At 45.2% G+C, this 16034-nt stretch overlaps 1 long non-coding RNA gene across 2 annotated transcripts in view; it reads left to right on the top strand.

Annotated features, from left to right (window-relative positions):
• LOC137542454 (uncharacterized) overlaps positions 1-16034 on the top strand; it is a 131734-nt gene that overhangs the window by 81040 nt on the left and 34660 nt on the right. The window lies entirely within an intron of this gene.

The following is a 16034-nucleotide window of genomic DNA, read 5'->3' as shown; positions in this document are numbered from 1 at the left end:
TTCACTGACCTGTGTCCTTCATCCATGGCTCAGAGGGTCATGTGCCAGTGGTTAGGTTTTTGAAGCACTTCAATTTTAGGGCCTGGTGTCCCCGAAAGACACTACCTGGGTCACAACCTTGTGCCTGTTGCACTGCACCTGTACTCATGCACCTCTGCCATCGGTTCCTCTTGCTCCTCACTTTGTTCTTGTTCCTAACCACTTGCACAAGACCCTTTGAACCATGGATGAAGGACACCTTGACTGGTCGGTGAGAGGCCTAGCCTTTTCACTGACCTGTGTCCTTCACCCATGGCTCAGAGGGTCCTGTGCCAGTGGTTAGGTTTTTGAAGCACTTCAATTTTAGGGCCTGGTGTCCCCGAAAGACACTACCTGGGTCACAACCTTGTGCCTGTTGCACTGCACCTGTAGTCATGCACCTCTGCCATCGGTTCCTCTTGCTCCTCACTTTGTTCTTGTTCCTAACCACTTGCACAAGACCCTTGGAGCCATGGATGAAGGACACCTTGACTGGTCGGTGAGAGGCCTAGCCTTTTCACTGACCTGTGTCCTTCATCCATGGCTCAGAGGGTCATGTGCCAGTGGTTAGGTTTTTGAAGCACTTCAATTTTAGGGCCTGGTGTCCCCGAAAGACACTACCTGGGTCACAACCTTGTGCCTGTTGCACTGCACCTGTACTCATGCACCTCTGCCATCGGTTCCTCTTGCTCCTCACTTTGTTCTTGTTCCTAACCACTTGCACAAGACCCTTGGAGCCATGGATGAAGGACACCTTGACTGGTCGGTGAGAGGCCTAGCCTTTTCACTGACCTGTGTCCTTCACCCATGGCTCAGAGGGTCCTGTGCCAGTGGTTAGGTTTTTGAAGCACTTCAATTTATTAGGGCCTGGTGTCCCCGAAAGACACTTGGGCAGCTATGCCCTGCAACTCTTCCAGCACAAAGTTGGTGGTTGGTGTTCCTTAAAACTGACCGGGCTATACCATAGATATGTTATTTTTTTGTCTTCCATGTTGGAAGAATGTTTCCATGTTGGAAAGTGGTTGTTTTTGCAATAAAAAAAGTTTTTACATACCTCAGTGTGATGAGTAGTTGTTCTTGTGGTGTGACTGCTCTCCTGAACGTGGTATCCTTCTTCCTAAGGTCATCCTTCACCATCTCCAAAAGGGTATCAAACCTGTCAGGAGATGTAAAGGAAGAAGCTGTAAAGTATGTTGTGGGACAAGGTGTTGGGTGGAGGATGGGGGAGGTGTGTTTACAGAGGTTTGGGAGTGTTGTGGAGGGTGGGGGTGTAGTGTATAGCTAGGTATACAGGGGTGTGGGGGTCAGGGTGGTGTGTTTAGCTAGGTATACAGGGATGAGGTGTTGTGGGGGTGAGGGTGGGGTGTTTAGGAATGGTGGGGGTTGGTGTATTTAGGCCTATATACTTACAGGGGAATAGACATCCGAGTGTAGCTGTAGAACTTCTGTGGGTGTCGTCTGAGGTCCCGGTAGAGGGCCTGGAACTCTCCCTTCCTCTGCCTCCTGGCTAGTAGAGGGTGCACCCACCATCTCCTGCGAGGAGCACGCCTTCTCCCCACATAGTAGTAGGTAAACAACAGGAAGGAGAGAATTCCCAGGTAATAAGCGTAAAAAATGACTGGATCCATGGTCCCAACTGCTGTCTCTGTATCCAAGGATGGTCTCCACACGTCCAGCTGTCTCCAAAAATGACCCCAGAGCTTCTGCTGACCTCCCAGAACCCCAGGTATTTATACAGGTTGTTATCTCTTTAAGAATCCGGATCCGGACCGCAACCGTGTTCATACCGCACGAAAACCGTATGCAACCGGACCGGATCCGGACAGAAACCGTACGGTTCAGGTCCGATCCGGCTCCGGTGCGGTCCGGACATCCGGTGCGGTTTTTGCAAAACCGCAAGTGTGAACGGGGCCTTAATTGTAAAGAGGAACTGTAGTGAAAATAACATAATGGATAAAATTGCTTATTTTATTTTTACGTGTTAGTGCAACATTTAGCATTAACATTTTAAAAAATGCTCTGGTCCAGGGTGGGGCAAAAGTAATTAATACTTACCTGGGGCTTCCTCCAGCCCCATGACCAGCATTGCATCCCCTTACCGTTCTCCCAGGTTTCTCCATTCGCCTGCTATTGGCCCCGGTAATCTGCCTTCAGACGCGTCAGTTGGGCTCTTCTGTGGACTAGCCGTGCGCCCGTTGAGTTCCGTACCATCGCACAGAGCCGTAAAGTGCCAGGGCTGATTATCATATTACATTACATTACATAAGAGGGTAGGACAAGCAGGGAACATTCAGCAAGAAGCATGGGCTAGAACTACAACAGTTACTAGCTGAGGATTATTTGACTTGCCGATTGCTGAAGAGAGGGTAAACCATCGCCTGAAATGATCACAAATTATAGTTTTGGGACCATGAAAGTTCACTTTGTGTAAAATCTTTGATCTTGGCACCTCTGTCCAACTATTACCTACAAGTTTTGTCCACCCTTGGTGGAGGAGAGTTATCCCCCCCTTTTTTTCTTCCGATCTTTGAACTGTTGCACAGAACAGAAGGAAAACAAAGAAATGCACCCTGTATGTATTCAGAGAGTTTAGCCTTTCTAATTCTCCTTCATCTGTGACTAATCACGTGTGTAATAGGATCTCACAGCTGTGTCAGCTGGCTGCCTTGGCAGAGCAGCTAATTTGTAAGCACAGTAAGTTAACCCTATGTCTGCTTCTATGAGAGCCGGAAGTAGACATATTGCAGATTTATTGTAGGATTTGTATCAGCTGTAGCAAAGAAAGGTTTTTCTGTGAAGGATATTGTGCTGTTGCTTATCGTTTAGATCAGCAGGGCTATGGAATCGTAGTCGAGGAATCGGAGCAATTTTGGGTACCTGGAGTTGGAGTCGGTGGTTTCAATAAACGTCGGAGTCGGATGATTTTTGAACCAAATCCATAGCCTTTGTAAAACTTAGACTAAAGGTGGCCACACACGATACAATAAAATGATCCGATTTTACCGTAATTTGCTAAAAACAATCGGATCTCCCGGAAAAATTGAAAGCTTTTTTTTCATTCGACTGAAAAATCCGACCGGATTTCCCATTTTCTTCTATTTTTATCAATTTGGAATGCCAGTTATTTTTCTTCAATCTTTCTAAAGATTGTATGGTGTGTGTTAGATTGTCAATTTATTAATATACACACCCTAGCAATTTTGTCAGAGTATCCAATCATTTTTATCGTCGTAATTAGGGAAAAATGTAACATAGGTGTGTGGTACATTGGTCATATTTTTGAAATGTTACAATCAGTCAGAAAAATTGATTGCAATTCTTAAATTGAACAGATATTTTAAAAAATTGTATGTTGTGTGGCCACCTTAAGGAGTCGGAGTCGAGGAGTCTGAATAATTTTGGGTACCTGGAGTCTGTGTCGGTGGTTTCATAAACTGAGGAGTTGGATGATTTTTGTACCAATTCCACAGCCCTGTAGATCATAGAGGAAGTTCAGGTCTGCTTTTACCTAAATGGAGTCAGGTCAAGCTCCCCACCTGCCCAATCAGTGGTTGCCTAAGCGGTAACCCTTATTTGTGAGTATTATATCATAGTAAGTATTACTATTTTATATAAACCGAATACTGTGCACTACACTGTCAGGGGCACTCGATTTCACGTTTTGTTTTCCCAAAATATGAAGCTATCTGTGTATGAGCCATCAGGCATGCATGCCTCTGGGGGATTTATGGCCATATAACAAGCCACACGTTTGAACTGCAGTTTGTGTGGGATTGGACATTCGTTTTACCACTCTGATATCTTTAGGTGAATATGTATGTGTGGGTTTCACACAAGCCCCAGCACAGCCAGGGCCACACAACCCCCTTTACTCCATCAGACATTAGCTACAGCCATTGTGCTCCTTTGATGTCACTGGCTGTTTCCCTTCTTAGAGAAAGCGACAAGCCACCTTCCTGTCCTGCTCATCGCTTGCCAATCATTCTATGGAGAAGCGGATGAAATATTAACCAGCATCCAGTGAATCAGATTGCTGACTACTACATAAAGATATCACAAAGCTGCCATGTACCCGCCACCGCTATAGTCGCTGCGCACAATGACACACAATCCCATTAACATGGTTGTTTGACTCTTCGGATGGGCTGTCACTGGCAGATGGAGGAGATACGTGACAAGCTGTGATAAAAGTGCAGCATTTCCACAAATCCATTTACTCTCTTCCCAGGGCAAGGTTCCCCCCGACGGAGTTCAAATAGTTTTCCAATCCCTTTTTAACCATCGCTGGTCTGAAGGAGCAAGTCAGGACAGTCTTACACCATAAAGCAAAATGCTTAATTGGCGTCAAGTGCATATGTTCCATATTAATCAGACCTAATGAAGAATACCCGGTGGGATTATCTATCTCTAATTACATTCATCAGCTAATAAAGAATTTCATTTGTTAAAACGCAGCACCAGGCAACCGATGAAACTGTTCAGTAAACTGCTAATTATGTCTAGGTCACAACGCAGCTCTGTGTTAGAAAAAGGCACATTTAGTTTACTTTTAGGCTTTTATATAACTTGTTGCAGTGGTGTTAAGTGGGACAGCTCATCTGGGCGCCCAGATCAGGAGGTTGTCTAACAGAAGCCAATGTAATTATCACTATTCCGGTGCCCAGGTGGTGAGTTGGGCGCCTGATACGAATACTAGTACCTGATCAGCAACAGTAGTAGCCAATTGAGTACTACGGGGGGTTCAGTTACACTAACTGATTGGCTAGTACCTACAGTTGCCAGTGGGCTATTACTTGTGGTGGTTTGGGCACTAGGTTAGTGTTCGGCATAGGGGGGGGAGGTTAGTGTTCGGCATTTGGAGGGGAGGTTAGTGTTAGGCATTGGAGAGGGAGAGGTTAGTGTTCCACATGGGGGGGGGGGGGGTGTTAGTGTTCGGCATTAGGAGGAGAGATTAGTGTAAGGCATTGTATGGGGTTGTTAGTGTTCGGCATTAGAGAGGGGGAAGGTTAGTGTTAGGCATCGGATAGGAGGATGTTAGTGTTAGGCATTGGGAGGGGGGAGTGTTAGTTATTGGAGAGGGGAATGCTGGTGTTAGGCATTGGAGAGGGGGAAGTTAGTGTTAGGTATTGGAGAGGGGAATGCTGGTGTTAGGCATTGGAGAGGGGGAAGTTAGTGTTAGGTATTGGAGAGGGGAATGCTGGTGTTAGGCATTAGAGAGGGGGAAGTTAGTGTTAGGCATCGGATAGGAGGATGTTATTGTTAGGCATTAGGGGGGGGGGGGGAGTGTTAGGTATTGGAGAGGGGAATGCTGGTGTTAGGCATTAGAGAGGAGGAAGTTAGTGTTAGGCATCGGAGAGGTGGATGTTAATGTGTTAGGCATTAGAGAGGGGGGGGGTAAGTGTTTGGCATTAGGAGGGGAGGTTAGTGTTAGGTATTGGAGAGGGGGATGCTGGTGTTTAGCATTAGAGAGAGAGAAGTTAGTGTTTAGCATTGGGGGTTGTTAGTGTTGGGCATTGCGAGGGGTGATCAGTGTTAGGCATTGAAGAGGGAAGGTTAGTGTTAGGCATTAGAGAGGAGGATGTTAGTGTTAGACATTAAAGAGGAGGAAGTTAGTGTTTGGCATTTGGGGGGGAGGGGGGTAGTGTTCAACATTAGGAGGGGAGGTTAGTGCTAGGCATTGGAGAGGAGGATGTTAGTGTTAGGCATTAGGAGGAGAGATTAGTGTAAAGCATTGTAGGGGGGTGTTAGTGTTCGGCATTAGAGAGGAGGAAGGTTAGTGTTAGGCATCGGATAGAAGGATGTTAGTGTTCGGCATTAGGTGGAGAGATTAGTGTAAGGCATTGTAGGGGCGTATTAGTGTTCAGCATTAGAGAGAGGGAAGGTTAGTGTTAGGCATCTGATAGGAGGATGTTATTGTTAGGCATTGGGGGGGGGAAGTGTTAGTTATTGGAGAGGGGAATGCTGGTGTTAGGCATTAGAGAGGGGGAAGTTAGTGTTAGGCATCGGAGAGGAGGCATTAGAAGGGGGGGGGGGGGTTAGTGTTTAGCATTAGGAGGGGAGGTTAGTGTTAGGTATTGGAGAGGGGGATGCTGGTGTTTAGCATTAGAGAGAGAGAAGTTAGTGTTTGGCATTGGGGGTTGTTAGTGTTGGGCATTGCAAGGGGTGATCAGTGTTAGGCATTGAAGAGAGAAGGTTGGTGTTAGGCATTAGAGAGGAGGATGTTAGTGTTAGACATTAAAGAGGAGGAAGTTAGTGTTTGGCATTTGGGGGGGGGGGGGTAGTGTTCAGCATTAGGAGGGGAGGTTAGTGTTAGGCATTAGGAGGGGGGTTAGTGCTAGGCATTGGAGAGGAGGATGTTAGTGTTAGGCATTAAAGAGGAGGAAGTTAGTGTTTGGCATGGGGGGGGGTTAGTGTGCAGCATTAGGAGGGAAGGTTAGTGTTAGGCATTTGGAGGGGGGGGGGGGTAGTGCTAGGCATTGGAGAGGAGGATGTTAGTGTTAGGCATTAGGAGGGTGGTTAGTGTTCGGCATTGGGGGGGAGTTAGTGTTTGGTGTTAGAAGGGAGGTTAGTGTTAGGCTTTGGAGAGGAGTAGGTTATTATTAGGCATAGGAATGGCGGGAGGTCGGTGTTTGGAATGTGGGGGGATTAGTGTTTGGCATTAGGAGGGGAGCTTAGCGTTTGGCACTAGGAGGGGGTTAGTGTTAGGCATTGGGGGAGGAGTTAGTGTTAGACAGTAGAACCTTGCAAAACAGAACACAGAGTAGGGACACCAAGAGCCAAATATAGTGTAGTATGTACTGGTAGTTGAAATGAAGTATGATTGGGGAATAAGCTATACTCACAAAGCAGGGTTACCTCAAAGGCAGCATGAGGAGGCAGTGGTGGACTTACCTCCTCCAAGCAGACACAAAAATTGCGTGTTTGTCAAATAAAACAAGTTTATTTAGATACTCCGGGAACAATGTAACGTGTTTCGCAGGCTTGATCCTGCTTCATCAGGCAATAACAATGGCGTAATAGCATATGTGGTCACTGGTCAGTAGAAAAGCCAGGTACCTCAATGGTTGCCACCTGCCTGTACAGTGGTTGCCTTTGTGGTAACACTTGTCAGGCTTGTCTGGTCAATGACTATAGGTCAGGCTGTATGCCCATATGACTGACCTATAGCCCAGCCCGTAACACATGCACAAAACTCCTACCCAAACACAGAATTACAATAACCCTGCAGGTAGATGTAGCATACAGACTGACAGATAGTATCCACCAAACAGAACCTAAGGTACAATGCAACTTGTTCTATTTGACAAACACATTGGCAATTTTTGTGTCTGCTTGGAGGAGGTAAGTCCACCACTACCTCCTCATGTTTTAAACTTTTTAGATACTTATATCCTTTTGGCGCCTCTGTATGCATACTACACTTAGACAGTAGAAGGGAGGGTTAGTGGGGGAATAAGATAATGGGTAAGTCTATTGTAAAATATTGGTAATGTTATGGTTATGGCTTTTCCGGTGGCACCACAATACACACCTGGATTAGGGCCCATTTCCACTAAGTACAAATTTGCAATGCAAATTTTGACATTAACCACTTCCGGATTCCGGGTGGTTTGGCTGATCTGTGCTGCGGGGGCTCTTCAGCCCGCAGCACAGATCAGAAATCAGGCAGGGCGATCAGACCTCCCCCCTTTTTTCCCCACTAGGGGGATGTCCTGCTGGGGGGGTCTGATCGCCGCCGCGCTGCTGTGCCTAGCGGGGGGGGCTCCTCAAAGCCCCCCTCCGAAGCACTAGTCCTCCCTCTGCCTCCTTCCCTCCCTCTCCCGTCCCCTGTGTGTGGCGCAGGACGGAAAGCCGTCCTGCGCCGGATAGGATAGGCTTTAGCCTATCAGATGCCGGCGATCCCCGGCCAATCAGAGGCCGGGGATCGCCGATCTCCTCTACGGCGCTGCTGCGCAGCAGCGCCGTATATATGTAAACACCGGGGAAGATCTTCCCCGCGTGTTTACATTTACCCTGCGAGCCGCAATCGGCGGCTCGCAGGGTGTTCACGGAGACACCCTCCGTGAACTGACATGGAACGGCCGCAAACCACTTCAGGATTCATGGGCGTAGTTAAGCGTACGCAGAATCCTGAAGTGGTTAAATATGAAACCAACAAATGTCATTGGAGTAATTTCCATTAAATGCAAATTTTTGCACACAGGTGCGATACAAAAAAAATATAGATTGCATGCTGCAGATATCTTCACCACACATCCGTTTGCCATGTAATGATTGCTAGACGTATCTGAAAATGTGCAGTGAAATTTGCATAAAACCGTGAAAATTTACATATGGTAAAAAGGTAAGCGAAATGTATTACGCTAGTGGAAATAGGCCCTTACGCATGGTTTTCTGGTGTCATTCTTGGTGGGACTGTAGTTTATGGACACCTGATACGATGCTTTACCCCCATGAGAATTTGTAGATTAGGTGTTAGACAACATTTGTAACACTTGGACAGGTCACATCTGAGCACAGCCGCGCTAAGATATAACTCCAGTGGGGAGGGGGGGGGCCCTCTTCACCATTTCAGCTCCCCTTCGGCACGTAGGAGCAGCTTCCAGGCGGTCAGTTCAATGCCTTCAGCCTCCAGTGGAAAAGGTGCCTTGCACAGTTGCTGCCCTTAGAAGGCAAGTTTAGGTGCTCCACATCATGTGATGGTTCTAGGCAGGGGGGCAGTGTAAAATTTGCACTGGGGCCCATAGCTCTCTAGCCACTACAACAAATGTCAAAACTACCAATGAAAGCAGCATTTCGAAGCTGAAACAGTTAACAAATGAAATCCGTGTTGCCAAAATCAGTTGCTCAAAACAGCCATGCCAGATCCAAATGTACATGTAGATACAGCTGTTCATAGAAAGAAAGTGATCATTAACTCTCTCTGATCTAATCTGTTTGGAAAGAGATCCGTAGGCCGCCATATACCGCAGTCCAATTCCCAATCAATTTCAGCATGACCTCTTTTGGGAATCGGCATAGTTATGCCGCCTCATCACCCCCGGCTGCATCCCCACCAATGTGGATGTTCACTCCCAACCCACTCTTCTTCCTTATGGGGGAGCGTGTCTGGGGTTTCCTTCATGTTCATCGTTCATGATTCGATATCGAACCCCATTGCATTGACACCTCCAAATCGAGCATGTTGGTCGAAGATTTCCCAGGATGTCCGATTGATGCATGCTACCACTTTTGGCCAAAGTTAGTCGAATTGTCGATCGGGCCTGCTCTTGGTGGCACAGAATTTGATCAGATTCCATAATAATGATCAAATCTTATAGTCGATTGGCCACCAAGTCTACTGATGTACGGCCTCCTTAAAGTGTACACGAGGCGGCGCAGAAGGGGCAGATGGCACACAGGCATTTATCCTGCTGCATGCCTCTGTGTCAGCTTCTCTGCGTCGCTCTCTGCCCCCCCCCCCCAGCGCCACGCTGTCAACCCCCTAAATTGCCAACATGCAGCACGTCATCATCTCGAGGGGGTTGAGGTATTTTGTGAAGGAGAAACAATCCCTGTTAAACGCCCACTGGGGGCGCTCCAGAAATGCTTCCCCAGCTGCCATTGGGCAGCTCTGTCTCTGTACGGCTGCTCCCCCCCCACCACTCCCCCGCCACCCTGCACTCCGCTCTGTGTGAGACAGAGCCTCCAGCGTTGTGGCCCCAGGGGTCACGAAAAGGAAAGTGAAGATTATTAGAGGTAGTATATATTTCCCATGAGACCTGGCCTAGTCCTTTGTACCTCTAGAATTAAAGCATGGTAAGGGTCCTTTTACTCTTAGGGCTTGATTCACTAACGCGCATTAACAGCAGCGCAAAGCTAAATTGCGCGCAGGACAACCCACATTGCGCGCAGTGCGGCTGGCCGGTAATAGTACGCAGTGCGATGATAACATTGCACCCGCTAGCCTGTAAACGGCGCTTCGGGGGCCACCTGATACGCCGTTTTTGGCGAATTGGGTGCGACGTTATCGTTGCACCACGCACTATTACCGGTCAGCTGCACTGCGCGCGATTTGGGTGGTCCTGTAGGTGCTAACCACCTAACGCTGTGGTTTGCGCCCACAAACTGTTAAGGCCTCCTAACCGGCTTGGCGCCGGTTAGTGAATCGAGGCCTTGGTGTTTTGGACCAATTGCATTGCAGCCAAGAAAAAATAATCAACATGGAACTTCTGATGCACTTCTGGGATTATCGCAGAAGTCGCACCGTCACGCGCTGTGGCTTCTGCATTACACGGAGCATTCCTGTCGCATCGCATAGCAGGCCGTGTGTCATGTTCCATTGCCTGTATAAAAAATTGCTGTAAGTGTAAAAGGGCCTTAAAGGGTAACATTACTTTCCAAGCACTGTAAAATCAGTCTCCAATTATTAAAGGATACCAGAGCTAAAGGACTCTGGTGAAATGGCCATGTCATGTGTGGGGTGTTAGTAGTAGATACTTACCGCGCCTTCCATTCCTCTCCGTTACTCGCCGTAGTCCAGCTTCAAGCTTTGTTCTGACAGGCCGACCTGGGCGACTCACATAACCTATGTCCCGGACATACTGCGCTGCGCATGCACAGTAAGTATCTACTACTAACACCCACACATGACTGCTTGTTTTTTGCACATACGTCACTCAAAAACAAAGCCAAAAGCTCAGCATGCCAACTAGGCACCTGTATTGCTTATAAGTAAGTAAGGGTGGCAGTCTCTGTATACCTCTCATTTTAGGTTCCCTTGAAGAAAGCCAGAGGTGCAGCATGATAAGTAGGGCTGATTGGAACACCTGTAGAAAAGGCTTTAAATAACGCTTGTCCTTAAAGCATTGTGACTGCCTGCATTTTGAAGTGATAGACATACTCAGTGCAGTATGTTTCCTTTACTGCTTTCCCATTGGTGATTTTTATGTCTACAATATATTTTAATAAAAAATAATTTTATTTAATAAGGGTGTGATAAGTATCATGCTTAAAAATAACACATTTGCAGAAAATGACAGAAGACAATGGGCCTGATTCACAAAGCGGTGCTAACAGCACGCTGGTGAAAAGCCCTTTATCACGCCTAAACTCAGTTTAGGCATGATAAGTTTAGGTGTGATAAGTTTAGATGTGATAAGTTTAGGCATGATAAGTTTAGGTGTGATAAGTTTAGGCATGATAAGTTTAAGCACCAACTGCGTTAGCACCGCAGTGCACAGCTGATCAAAAGTTGTGCGCTAGCAAAGTCTGGTGCACTTCGCATAGAGTTTAATGGCGCTGCTTTGCGTGCAGGACTTTGCACGCTATCTACACTTATCTAAACTTAGCATGCCTAAACTTATCACACCTAAACTTATCACACCTAAACTTATCACGCCTAAACTGGCTTTTCACCAGCGTGGTGCAATGGTTATCACGCCTAAAGTCTCTAACTGGGTTAGCACCGCTTTGTGAATCGAGCCCAATGTAATTACTTCATAATAGCCTAATTATACTGTAGCTTAAAGAGAAACTCCGGCCAAGAATTGAACTTTATCTCAATCAGTAGCTGATACCCCCTTTTACATGAGAAATCTATTCCTTTTCACAAACAGACTATCAGGAGGCGCTGTATGGCTGATATTGTGGTGAAACCCCTCCCACAAAGAAATTCTGAGTACGTACTCTTGGCAGTTTCCTGTCTGTGAACCCTGCTGCATTGTGGGAAATAGCTGTTTACAGCTGTTTCCAACTGCCTAAAAAACATGCAGCAGCTACATCACCTGCCAACAGTAAAAATGTCACCATGTAATAAATGTCAGAATATAAATCAGGGGTTTAAAAGATTTTACAATGGGCAAACACTGACTAAATCATTTATACATAATTATTGTAAAAATGAAGCACTTTTTTATTACATTATTTTCACTGGAGTTCCTCTTCAAAGGACAACTGAAGCAAGAGGGATATATAGGCTGCCATATTTATTTCCTTTTAAGCAATACCAGTTGCCTGGCAATCCTGTTGATCCTCTGCCTCTAATACATTTAGCTATAGACCCCAAACAAGCATGCAGCAGATCAGGTGTTTCTGACATTATTGGTACATCTGACAAGATTAGCTGCATGCTTGATTCTGATTCTGACCCTACTGCAGCCAAATAAAGTATGGCTGCCAGACAACTGGTATTAAGAGGAATTACTATGGCAGCCTCCATATACTTCTCACTTCAGTTGTCCTTTACATTTAATTTTTCAAATTAACAGAGGCTTCGGTACCAAATGAAGAATAATGTTCCATTTGAAACTAACAGTTGTAAAGTGACATTTATTGTCTTCTATTTGCTGGAAATCACTGTAGCAATCTCATGGTTCATATTAGAAAACAGAGATGGCTGATACAGTATTAGCAAATACAGTAGAATCTCATTATAGTTAACTCTGATCTAGTAAAACTCTGGATATATATTAACCTCAGTCCTCAGGTCCCAGCAAATGTGTCTGTATAAATGCACAATCTATGAGCAATTCTGATATAGTAAACTGTTTTTCCTGGACGCTTGTAGTGTACTGTAAAGGGATTCTACTGTATGTGATTGCACAGGCATGCTCTTGGAATGTTTTTGTGAATATTGCACATGGATTTTTTTGTATGTGTGTCAAAGCAGATTACCTACATGTGCTGCACATAATAACTAATACAGTATATCAGATCCACGAGGAGAAGAGTACACTGCCCAGCTGCGCTAGGAGGATCTATCCACACTGCAAGGCTGGACTGTGATAAGTCATAAGTAAAGAGATACAGGTATTTATTAGGAAATAAACACTAATTTCTATAGCAAAAGAAGTTTTCTCAATACAGAAAAAAATCACTTTAAACAACATAAAATGTGCTCATCTAAGGAAAATTCATTGTGGAAAAAAAAACATTTATTTTTATTTTTATAAACCTGCCATCAAAATTACTGAATTGAAGAAGTACCCACTGTTGGTTTAAATTACTTTTCTCCACAATCACAAATTTACATTGCCATTCATAGATGGAAAATTATCCTAGGTGAATTTCTCCTATAAGGAGAATTTATGGATGAGCACATGAATGATTTATAAGATGATCAGCATCTACTTCTTTAATTGGATGTTAGCCGATACAAAAGGGAAACAAACTGATCACATGATAAATCAATCGTGCTTCTTAATGGATTATACTTTTAGAAAAAGTTGTTCTATGGGAGTTGATGAAATCTACTAGTGCCAATACACAGAATCTGTATTGTTTTACAATCAGGCTCTTGTGTCTGCTGATGTCCCTTAAACTTCACAACTGAGGGGTTTTACCCCTTCAGCATCCAAGCAATTTTCACCTATCAGCTCTCCTTCCATTCATTTGCCAATAACTTTAGCTCTACTTATCACAATGAAATGAACTATATCTTGTTTTTTTTTATCACTAATTAGGCTTTCTTTGGGTGGTACATTATGCCAAGAATTATTTTATTCTAAATGTTTTTTAATGGGAAAATAAGAAAAAAAAATTCACGTAATTTATTTGCCCATTTGTACCGGTTATTACACCATTCAAATGATGTCCCTATCACAATGCCAATATTTTATTAGGAAATAAAGATGCATTTTTTTCAGTTTTGCATCCATCACTAATAAAAAGCCCATAATTTATAAAGTAACAATATTATACCCTCTTGACATACATATTAACCACTTGCCGACCGCGCACTCATACCGCTCGTCGGCAAAGTGGCAGCTGCAGGACCAGCGACGCAGTATTGCATCGCCAGCTGCAGGCTGATTAATCAGGAAGCAGCCGCTCGTGCGAGCGGCTGCTTCCTGTCAATTCACGGCGGGGGGCTCCGTGAATAGCCTGCGGGCCGCCGATGGTGGCTCGCAGGCTAAATGTAAACACAAGCGGAAATAATCCGCTTTGTTTACATTATACGGAGCTGCTGCGCAGCAGCGCCGTAAGGCAGATCGGCGATCCCCGGCCAATCAGCGGCCGGGGATCGCCGCCATGTGACGGGACGTCCTGTCACTGGCTGCACAGGACGGATAGCGTCCTGTGCAGCCCGGAACACCAGGGGGGCCAGGTAGGAGAGGGGGGGGGGATTTCGCCGCGGAGGGGGGCTTTGAGGTGCCCCCCCCCGCAACACCGGCAGGCAGGAGCGATCAGACCCCCCCAGCACATCATCCCCATAGTGGGGGAAAAAGGGGGGCGATCTGATCGCTCTGGATGCACCCTGATCTGTGCTGGGGGCTGTAGAGCCCACCCAGCACAGATCACAAATAACAACGCTGGTCCTTAAGGGGGGGTAAAGGGTGGGTCCTCAAGTGGTTAAAAAAGTTCAGTCCCTAAGAAAACTATTTATGTATTTTTTATAATTGTAAATGTATTTTATTTTATTGTTTTACAAAAAAATAAATGTTGGTAACTATTGGGGAGTGTGGGAGGTAAGGGGTTAATTTAAAATGTAAAAACAGGTCTTTACATTTAAAAAAAATGCTTTTAGATGTAGTTTTACTACTTGGCCACAAGATAGCCCCAGTCCTTTTTTTTTATGTGTCCTGTAAGCAAACTATGTATGCTTACAGGAAGTGTACTGAGGATGGGAAACTTTTATTTATTAGAATGATCGTGCAGCTTCTTATAGAAGGCACCGATCATTGCTACGGGGACTTAGATCAATGATTAGGAATTGCTTTCCTATTCATTGATCTCCTGGCGGGCAGATGGCAACGTGAACGAGCGCACAAATAAGCGGGAGAGTGTACAGCAGTGGTGGCAGTGGGGGTACGTATATTTACTCCCCTGGGCATTTAAATGAAGTCTGCAAGGGAGTAGATACACTGTACTGAAGCTGTGAAGTGGTTAAATAGGAACCCTAGGATTGAACTCCCAATCAGACACTGATACCCCCTTTCCCATGAGAGATCTTTACCTTTTCCCTAACAGATCATCATGGACCTCGGTATGGCTGATATTATGTTGAAACCCCTCCCACAGTGTAACATCAGGGCCATGGTCCTGACAGTCCCCTGTCTATGAACCTTGTTGCATTGTGGGAAATAACGGATGTTTCCAATTGTCCAGAAAACAGTATCCTTCTGTAGGCCTTTTAGCCTGTTACATTGTTAGTAAGTGTGTTTATAGATAATGACAATTTTTTTCATGTCTGCCAGTAGAGATGATGACCTGCAGGCTTACAGGGTACATGAACTAATTACGCAGGTAGTGGCAATCATTTTTTGATCTATCTTCTATTTTTTTTTATCTTTTATTTTTTACTCCCTACTACTTTCGGTAAAGTTCCTCTTTAACCTTTGCTTAGCTGAGTGTTGCTTCCTAAATAAAGCATGCAGAAAGACAAAGCATCCCAGGTAAAATGATTGAAGTGGCAGAGCATCTATTGCGATTGTACATTTATAAAGTATAGCACCAGTCATGTCCTCTGCAGCCAGCGAAGCATCAGAGTGCATCCGCTCTAAATTGTCTTTCACCATTGATTTAACATCATTACTTTTTGTATCAAAGTTTTTTTTTTTTTGCTGTTTTATTTCCCCATGAATAAAGTCCTGTAATTGTAAATAAGTTACGACACGGGGGCCTCGGTAAGGCTTAAAAGCACCCCTTTTCCCCACACGCGGCACCGTGCGAGGAGTTCAGCGAGAAGTGAGGGCATCGTAAAATGAATGAATAGCTCTCACTCTGCATAATTTTCTAGTTCAATATACGTTCGTATACCCACTAAATGAGGCATGTCACACATTACTGTTTGGCCCGATAGCAACTTTATCATCTCAATCCCAGGCTGGCAAATAAAAAGCAATTCTTGGGAAGTAATTGTACCTAATTAAAAGAAACATTAAAAAAAGGAGTGTAACCAAAGGGAATTTATTTGGGATGGGGGAGGGGGAGAATTAATGCTGAGAGATTGCCCCGGAGCGCTTTTCTGCCATCCATGGAAGGAATTGACTCTTTCTCATCCAGAGGTCCCTTAACACTGCCATTAACCCGTTTTT

Source organism: Hyperolius riggenbachi, chromosome 12 (assembly GCF_040937935.1).
Source record: "Hyperolius riggenbachi isolate aHypRig1 chromosome 12, aHypRig1.pri, whole genome shotgun sequence".
NCBI classification, from domain to species: Eukaryota; Metazoa; Chordata; class Amphibia; order Anura; family Hyperoliidae; genus Hyperolius; species Hyperolius riggenbachi.
Note: the sequence above shows the minus strand (reverse complement) of the source record. Positions and strands in the feature narration are given on the sequence as shown.